A 10072-nucleotide genomic window follows, 5' to 3' on the forward strand; every position below is an offset into this window, starting at 1 on the left:
TGTCACTTCCTGAGCAGCCAGCACTAACAAGGAAGGACACGGGTCCAGTAAACATGTAGTTGCATGTAACCTCCCCAGCAACCTGTCCACGTCCTCGAGAGCCACGGAATCAAACCCATCCCAAATAACCTCAACAAGACGAGTCTCTGTCATCTTGGCTGGATCATCGCAATCTTGGTCCAAACTATCCCGAAGCTGAACAATTTTATCGTATAGATAACTGTTAAACTCCTCAGCTCGTCCCTGTAAGGGGTCATCCCGTCCCTCTTGGTGAAGGAGGGAACGGGTCACCCGAAACAAGGCGGCCGGGCGGTTATCTGCCGATGCAATGAGGGTGGAAATGTAGGAACGCTTCGCCTCCCTCATTGCCACTAGGTAGGTCCTAGTAAAGGACCTCACTAGTGTCCGATCAGCCTCGGAACGGCTAGACCTCCAGGTGCTCTCTAGGCGTCTTCTCCGGCTTTTCATCTCTCTCAGCTCCTCGGAAAACCAGGGAGCCAATTGAGATCTGCACCGGGTCAGAGGCCGCAAAGGCACGACACGGTCCAAAGCCCCAGCCGCGGCCCGTTCCCAGGCCGCAACCAGTTCTTCAGTCGTGCCGTGGATAAGATTCTCAGGAAACGGCCCAAGCTCCGTCAGGAACCTCTCCGAGTCCATCAGGCGCCTGGGACGGAACCAACGCATTGGCTCCGTCTCCCTGCGGTGGTGAGCGGCGGTCCGAAAGTCTAGGCGAAGAAGAAAATGATCTGACCATGACACCGGTTCTTTCACTATATCTCCTAAATCCAGATCATTTACCCACTGACCAGAGATAAAAATCAAGTCTAGTGCGCCTCCCCCGATGTGTGTAGGGCCATCAATTACTTGAATCAGGTCCAAGGCCGTCATGGAGGCCTGGAACTCCTGAACCACCGTTGATAACAAGCCGGCTGATGGCAAATTGAAATCCCCCAAGACCAAAAGTCTGGGAATCTCAACCGCCATGCCAGCAAGCACCTCTAGTAGCTCAGGTAGGGCCGTAGTCACGCAGCAAGGAGCCAGGTACGTGATCAACAGCCCCATCTGATTCCGGTGGCCCCACCTCACAAGGAGGGATTCACAACCAGCTATCTGAGGAACAGTGGACTCCCTCGGCTCCAGACTTTCTTTAATCACAACCGCCACCCCCCCACCCCTGCCTTGGGCCCTCGGCTGATGAAATGCCCGGAAACCTGGAGGGCACAGTTCGACCAGGGGTACACCCCCTTCTGTGCCCAGCCAGGTCTCCGTAATGCCCATAAAGTCCGCGGACTCCCTCTGAATAAGATCACAAATCAGGGGAGCCTTATTTACCACGGACCGGGCATTGCAAAGCATCAACCGAAGACCCAAGCTCTGAGGGTCTTGACCATCCAGGGAACGAGTAAGGATTGAGGGGCCGGAGCATGTGATCGCTTTTAGACATCGAACACGTGCTCCCAAAGAACGATGCGGCCCCCCGCCTCCGCCATATCTGCCCCTCCCACTTACCGTACAGATGGAGTAGCATTCTCTGCTCTGTACAATCCCCTCACCCCCTGTCTTCGGACCAGATAAAATAGTGTCGTGAGGAAGCGCTGGGACTGGACATACCCTCCCCGACGGGTTACTCCCCCCACCCGTCAATCCCCTCCCCCCCCCTTGAAAACCCCTTATTTAAAAACCTATTAAAAAAACCCCAAAGATTCTTCTTCGATGCATACCACCTCTCTGGATCCCAAGACCCTTCATTAAGGTAGGCCCTCGATAAAGCAGAGGGCCACTCCTGCGAGGCAGGGGAACCTCGCAGCCGTAAGAGTTCAAGCGCCGAGTAACTCATAAAAAATCAAATAACAGCAGAAAAAAGGGTGTCCCAGGCCGGCAAGATCTCTACAGGTGTAATAAAACCAACCCCACTGTCCGTATAAGATGTATTCAAACTGGGATCGAACTGTCTGAAGTCTGCTGATGGAATTAGCGGACCGGTACACCGCTGCCAGGCAATCACCGTAAGGAACGGCCATATTCGGAGTTAACTACATCAGACAGTTAACAATTATGTCTGCAATGCCGCTGATGACAAGTATAGCGGCAGATATCGTTAACTTAACGTCAGCCATAATCTAGGCCTTTAAAGCCTAGCGTGGTAAAAGGCCATCGATGCCGTTCCCATTAGGATGATAATCCCGCTGATGTCCTTCGCGGTGAGGTGAGTACCGTAAGCCAAAAAACCGTCCAAGCCGCCAATGTCCAGCCGATGTCAGGGCCAATGTCCAAGCCGATGTCCAGGCTCATGACGAAGCCGATGTCCAGGCTCATGACCAGGCCGATGGTATTAGGTCCAGCGGAGAAATTCCAGCCGCCGATGGTACTTGCAGCAAAACGGCAATCCGGGAGGCCAGCAGGCTGGGAACCAACAGGCCGGCAGGCCCGCAAGCCAGCAGGGCCAGCAAGGCCGGCCGGCCATCTCCGGGGAGCGCCGAACCGCACCCCCCCCAAAATGAGCGCCGCCGTCCATCTCCTGCAAGCCGGCAAGCCCAAAGGCCCGCAAGTCAACAATCCGGCCATCCAGCAGCCCGGAGAGCCAGCTGGCCACCGAATCTTCAGGGAGCGCCGTTCCGCACCCCTCCAAGATGGCCGCTGCCACCCGCCGCTGCCCGCTGCCTAGTCATACCTCCAGCCTCGTTCTCAGCGGCCGAGAATCCAACGAGGTTAAAAACCTCTCCATCGGCCGCCGGAGAGCTTAAGTAAGAGGCGGAGGGCTTTCGGCAGCTCGGTGGTCGGCTCCACGCGGTTTCCCGGCTCTGGAAACCCGACCCGCTGTCGCTGAGGAACCTCAATTTGGTTTTTCTCAAGCAAACATTTTATTTTATTATATCTTATGTTTTATTTCACTTTATTTTCCTTATTTCATTGTATTTTGTTTTTTTATTTCATTAGTTCATTTCATTCCACTTCATTTTATCATTTTATTTTATTTATTTATTATTTTATATTATTTTTCATGTTATTTTATTTTATGTCATTTCATTTCATTCCACTTTATTTTATTTTATTATTTTATTTCATTCCACCTTTCCTTTCCTTTTCTTTCCTTATTTCATTTCATTTCATTTCATTTCATTTCACTTCATTTTTTATTTTATTTTATAGAGTAGAATAACAGAGTTGGAAGGGACCTTGGAGGTCTTCTAGTCCAACCCCCTGTGTTAGATTCGGGCAATAACGAGGCAGGAGACCAGGATAGTGACAACAGCTCTTTACTATATGGTGAACCCAGCAACCAGGCTGGGGAAAAACCTCTCCTTAAATACAGTTTCGCCGGCGGCTTCAACCAATCAGCAACGTGCTTGTTTCCCGCCAAAATATTTAAAGATACATTACACTCCTTCCCTCCCAGAAAACACTTTACCAATATTTACATGATATTTACATATTATTTTTCAACGTAATCACGCAAATAGACTGGGCGTCTCCTGACTCTTTCGGACCTGCGCAGTTCATTCTCTGGGAGTGGGTCGAGCTGACCGGAGGGGCTGTTTGCTCCTCTCAGCTCCTCCTCTAGGCCATCCGGCCCTGGATTATTTGCCGATTCGTCCCTGCTGTTTTCTAATGGAACCTGTTGGCGTCGCTGGACCTCCTGGAACTCAGATAAGTCCTGCGATTTTCCCGGGTTTGAGTCAGCTGTGGATTCAAACATTGTATAGTCAGGGCCTGTTTCGTCTAACTCGGATTGTTCGGCTATGTGTTTCCTTATTTGGTCTATGTGGCGCCTCCATACCCGGCCGTCTTTTGTCTCTACCAAGTATGATTTTGGACCTGTTGTGTTTAGGATTTTTCCTGCTACCCAGGTCGGGCCTTCCCCATAGTTGTGTGCCCACACTCGGTCGCCTATGTCCATCCCTCTTGTTTTTTCGTGTCCCCCCTTGTAACCATCCGGTGTGTAGTTTGGATTTAGCCGGTCTAGGGGGCACCTGAGCTTTCGGCCCATTAATAATTCTGCTGGGCTTCTGCCGGTTGTGACACAGGGGGTTCTGTGTTGGACGGCCAGGAAAACATCGATTTTTGTTTGCCAGTCGCCTGGCTTGAGTCTGGACAATGCCTCTTTTGCGCTCCGGACGAAACGCTCTGCAAGGCCATTCGTCGCAGGGTGGAAGGGCGCCGAGAGGGCATGCTGGATGCCCTCTTCTGCCAAGTACTCCTCAAACTGTGTTGCTGTGAATTGCGGGCCGTTATCTAACGTGTCGGGCAACCCATGGGTTACAAATAGGTGTCGTAGGACTGAGATCACGGCCTCGGCTGTCATGGATCTCAGGAGAATGATTTCCAGCCATTTAGAGTAGACATCGACTACTACTAGAAAGGTTTGGCCGTGGAAGGGGCCGGCAAAGTCAATGTGGATTCTAGACCAGGGCCCTTGGGGTCTCTCCCATTCCCGAACCGGGGCCGTTGGGGGTTGTGGTCTGGACTCCTGGCAGGCTTGGCATTTCCCTACCCTTTCAGCAATTTCCGAGTCCATTAAAGGCCACCAGACATAGCTTCTCGCTAGACCCTTCATCCTAACGATCCCTGGGTGACCCTCGTGGAGGAGATCCAACACCCTTTTCCTCAATTTCTCTGGGATCACCACTCGATCCCCCCATAGCAGACACCCCCCTTGAGCCGAAAGTTCCCCGCGTTTCTTCACATACTCTTTAAAACGCTCGCCCGGCGCAGCGGGCCACCCTCTTTGTACCCAACCAAGTACAGTTCTCAAAACAATGTCCCGGTATGACGCCCGAGCCACCTCCTTAGATGTGACTGGGCCAGAGTCCAGAGAGTCAATTAACAGTATGGGCGTCCCCGGAGTGGGGTCCTCGATCGCCCCTGGCAGTGGGCATCTGCTTAACGCGTCCGCATGCCCCAACTCTTTTCCTGGCCGATGCCGCAGCTTGTAGGCGTAAGCGGCTAAGAATATAGTCCATCGGGTCAATCTGGGCGAAAGCGCCACAGGCGTTGCGCGATCGCCAGCCAGTAACCCTAACAGTGGTCTGTGGTCTGTGACAATTTCAAAGTCTCTACCAAAAACGTATTCGTGAAACTTTTTTACCCCGGATACTATAGCTAGGGCTTCCTTATCCAACTGACTGTAGTTCCTCTCTGTCGAGGACATCGTTCTTGAGTAGAAGGCTATTGGGGCTTCTGTGCCATTTGGCAGTCTGTGGCTGAGCACAGCACCCACCCCGTAAGGGGAAACATCGCAAACTAATACCAATGGCATTGTGCTATGATACTGTATTAGTAAGCTATCGCTCGAAAGTAGGTTTTTTACTGCTTCGAAAGCCCTAGCTTCCGTCTTTCCCCAAGACCAAACAGTATTTTTTCCCAGTAACTTATGTAGCGGTTCGGCAACGGTTGCCTTATTTTTCAAAAAGACCGCGTAAAAGTTCACTAGACCCAGGAATGCCTGTAGCTCTGTTTTGTTTTTTGGCGCTGGAGCCTTTCTTATTGCCTTGACCTTGCTCTCAGTGGGGTGGATTCCTTCCTTGTCTATTCTATAGCCCAAGAACTCTACGGATTCTACCCCTATTTGGCATTTGTTCACTTTGACTTTTAGACCGGCAGACCGGAAAATGCCCAAAACTTTTCTCAACCGCTCCCCCAATTCTTCTAAATTTTCGGCTGATACCAATACATCATCAAAATAGGGGACTACCCCCGGGAGCCCTTGCAGAAGTCGCTCCATTAAATTTTGAAATAGACCAGGTGCCACACTCACCCCAAACTGTAACCTGGTACACTTGAAAGCACCTCTGTGAGTCACAATTGTCTGGGCTTCGGCTGTGTTGGCGTCTACGGGCAGTTGTTGATAGGCTTGGGCCAAATCTAATTTGGCAAAAACGTGCCCTTGCCCCAGCGAGTGCAGCAAGTGTTGCACCACGGGGACCGGGTAAGCGCTTTTTTGCAAGGCTTTGTTTAACGTCGCCTTGTAGTCAGCGCAGATTCTAATTGACCCATCTGGTTTCATTGGGGTGACGATTGGCGTCTCCCACTTTGCGTGATCGACTGGCACTAGTATCCCCTGACTGATGAGTTTGTCTATCTCCCTGTCAATCTTGGGTTTAAGGGCAAAAGGGACCCTCCTTGCTTTTAACCGTATGGGGGCTACCTGGGGGTCTAAATTGAAAGAGATAGGGGTCCCCTTGTACTTGCCCAGGCAGTCCTTGAACACATCTTCGAATTCGTCCATGAGTGTGTCCTTTAGGTTAAAGTCATTTCGGTAGATGCCAGTCACTCCCATGCCCAATGCCCGGAACCAGTCTAGTCCCAACAAACTTGGCAGGGTCCCTTCGACTATCGTGATGGGCAGGGTCTTCTTGTGTGGTCCGTACTCGACGCGGACGGAGGTTGTCCCTCGAACAGGGATGCGATTCCCCTGGTAGTCTTGAACTTTAAGCCGCTGTGTTTGCAGTTTGCGTTTGGCGATTTTCGGCATAGCTTTTGCAAAAGTGTCCCAGGACATGATTGTGATCGCTGACCCTGTGTCCACTTCCAGTTGGCACGGCACTCCTTCGATTTTCGGTTTTATGAAGATTTTCTTCTCTACCCGGGTTGCTGCATGACCTATTACCACGGTCGTTCGATTTGACTTCGCGCCCTTTTTGTATTGACCAATCACGGGTCGCCTTGCCGATCCCGCGCTCTGATTGGTCGGTTTGAATTTTCGGCGGGAAGGTTGGGGTGCTCGACAGACTTGAGCCAGGTGCCCCTTCTTCTCACACCGCCGACATGTAGCGTCCTTGAACTTGCATTGTTGACGCTGGTGCTGCCCTCCGCAACTTCCGCATTCATCCCGGTCTTCTTTGCCTCTTCTCCCGGTGTGGCAAACTCCTTCCTCATCCTCGCCGTCTGATTCGGTCTGGATTTCTTCGTTGTGGACCGGGGTTGATTTCGCGCTCGCTGTTGGCGTGAGCGGCTTTTGTAGGGTTTCCGCCGCTTGGGTGGACATCTCATGCGCTCTGGCTTCGTCCAGAGCGTTTGCCAGCGTTAGATTGCTTTTTGATAGCAGCCGCCTCCGCAAACGAATGTCTCTGACCCCACGGATGAGTTGCTCCAACAGCTCCTCATCCAAGTCTCGGTACCCACAATCCTTTGAAGCTTTCCTCAGGGCAGCCATGTAATCGCTGATGGATTCGCCCTCTTGCTGTCTGCGCTCTCCAAATTCAAAACGCCGTACATATTTGGACGGTGTTGGTGCGAAATGGTTTTTTAATAGATTTTGCAGAGTTTGCCACGATACGGATTGTACCGGCGTTGGCTCTGCCAGGGCTTCCGCGATGTCGATGACCTCGGGACCGCAGTGGCTCAGGAAATACGCCCTTTTGCGGTTGTCTGGAACTCCTTGCAGTTCGTTTGCCTCCAGGAAGCTTTCGAAACGGGTCATATACGTTCCCCATTTCTCCTTGGATGGGTCAAACGGCGCGGGCGGTGTGTAGCTGGCCATCGCTGCGTTTCTGCCCTGAATTTGCTGGGTTCGGTTCTTTCGTGCGTTTCAGCTCGTTCCTGGTGCTTTCAGCCTCGAAATCCCACCTTCGTCGCCAGTGTTAGATTCGGGCAATAACGAGGCAGGAGACCAGGATAGTGACAACAGCTCTTTACTATATGGTGAACCCAGCAACCAGGCTGGGGAAAAACCTCTCCTTAAATACAGTTTCGCCGGCGGCTTCAACCAATCAGCAACGTGCTTGTTTCCCGCCAAAATATTTAAAGATACATTACACCCTGCATAGGCAGGAAACCCTACATCACTTCAGACAAATGGTTATCCGACCTCTTCTTAAAAATTTCCAGTGTTGGAGCATTCACAACTTCTGGAGGCAAGCTGTTCCACTGGTTAATTGTCCTCACTGCCAGGAAATTTCTCCTTAGTTCTAAATTGCTTCTCTCCTTGATTAGTTTCCACCCATTGCTTCTTGTCCTGCCCTCAGGTGCATTTATTATTTAATTTATTTCATTTTACTTAATTTTATTTTATTTATTTTATTTCATTTTAGCTTATTTTTTATTATATTTCATTTCCAATTTCATATTAAATTGTATTTTATGCATTTTAAATTGTTTTTTATCAGATTATATTTCATTTCATTTCACTTCATTTTATTTTTATTTATTTTACTTATATTAATAGTAATTTAATTTTTAATTGATATTTTATTTTATTCACTTTATTTTATTATTTCATGTCATTATATTTGATTTGATTTGATTCGATTCGATTCCATTCATTTTATTTTATTTTTTATTTCATTTCATTTCATTCCATTCCATTCTATTCTATTCCATTTTATTTTATTTTTTCTTTTATTATTTTATTGTACATTACGTTATCTGATCTTCCTATATCTTATTTGAAAGGCCTTCTGATTTATTTTCTCTCTGCAAGGAAAGACTCTGGGCTTCTTGTTGCACCTACCTTGGCCAACTCAAGACAACCTCAACAAGAGTTCAAGCAGCCCCACCGGATTGGATCCGTCAGCATTTGCTGACTTGTTGACTTGCCAAATTGTTGTTCCTAACTTTCTTTTTCTCCTGGCCATTTGCCAAAGACCTGATAATCCTTCTGGGTTACTTCCGTGTGAGAAGAACCACGGTCTGAGTCTTTTCCTAATCTGGAGACTATTGCCAGATGAAGACGAGGGTTGGAGGTCCACGGAGGTCATCTAGTCCAACCCTCTGCTCAGTAAGAGAGTTGGGAGGGATCTTAGAGATCTTCCAGTCTAACCCCTGCCCAATAAGAGAGTTGGAAGGAAATTTGGAGGCTTTCTAGTCCAACCTTCAGAGGTTGGAGAGTTGGAAAAGACCTTAGACATCTTCTAGTCCAACCACCTGCTCAATAAGAGAGTTGGGAGGGACTTTAGAGGTCTTCTACTCTAACCCTTGCTCAACAGGAGATTTGGAAGGGACCTTAGTGTCTTCTAGTTGAACCTGTTGTTCAGTAAGAGTATGCCAACCCCCTGCTCAAGCAGAAGACCCTATATCATTACAGACAAAGGGTTGTCCAATCTCCTCTCCTTAAAAACCTCCAGCGATGGAGCAGCCACCATTATCTCAATGTCCTGCCAGGACAGGCCTATGATTTCAAGAGGTCGACTTTGAAGGACCTTCAAAATGTTGGGGAGATGAAAAGAAGAGACTGCTGGAGAAACAGTGTTCTGACGGGTCTGGATGGAGAGGAACAGGCTCAAGCTCAACCCCTCCAAGAGGGAGTGGCTGTGGATGCCGGCACCCCGGTACAGTCAGCTGCAGCCGTGGCTGACTGTTGGGGGCGAGTCATCGGCCCCAATGGAGAGGGTCCGCAACTTAGGCATTCTCCTGGATGGGCGGTTGTCTTTCGAAGACCATTTGACGACCGTCTCCAGGAGAGCTTTTTATCAGGTTCACCTGATTTGCCAGTTGCGCCCCTTCCTGGACCGGGATGCCCTATGCACGGTCACTCACGCTCTCGTTACCTCTCGCTTGGACTATTGCAATGCTCTCTACATGGGGCTCCCCTTGAAGAGCACCCGGAGACTCCAGTTAGTCCAGAATGCAGCTGCACAGGTGATAGAGGGAGCGGTTCAGAGCTCCCATGTAACACCCATCCTGCGCAGACTGCACTGGCTGCCTGTTGTCTTCCGGGTGCGCTTCAAGGTATTGGTGACTACCTTCAAAGCGCTCCATGGCTTAGGACCAGGATATTTACGGGACCGTCTGCTGCCATCTTCTATCTCCCAGCGACTGGCGCGTTCTCACAGAGAGGGACTCCTTAGGGTGCCGTCAGCCAAGCAATGTCGACTGGTGGCCCCCTGGGGGCTCCTACCCTGTGGAACGAACTTCCCCCTGGACTTTGTCAACTATCCGACCTTCGGACCTTTTGCCGCGAACTTAAAACCTATTTATTCCGTCTAGCTGGACTGGCTTGATTTTAAAAATTTTAATTTGCTTTTATGGGTTTTAAATTTTTATAAATTTTTATAGGGTGTTACTGTATTTTAAAATTTTTGGCCAATCGAATAAGTTTTTTAAGGGGTTGTTCTTAATATTATATGTACTGTTT

This window comes from Ahaetulla prasina, chromosome 4 (assembly GCF_028640845.1).
Source record: "Ahaetulla prasina isolate Xishuangbanna chromosome 4, ASM2864084v1, whole genome shotgun sequence".
In the NCBI taxonomy this organism is placed as follows: domain Eukaryota; kingdom Metazoa; phylum Chordata; class Lepidosauria; order Squamata; family Colubridae; genus Ahaetulla; species Ahaetulla prasina.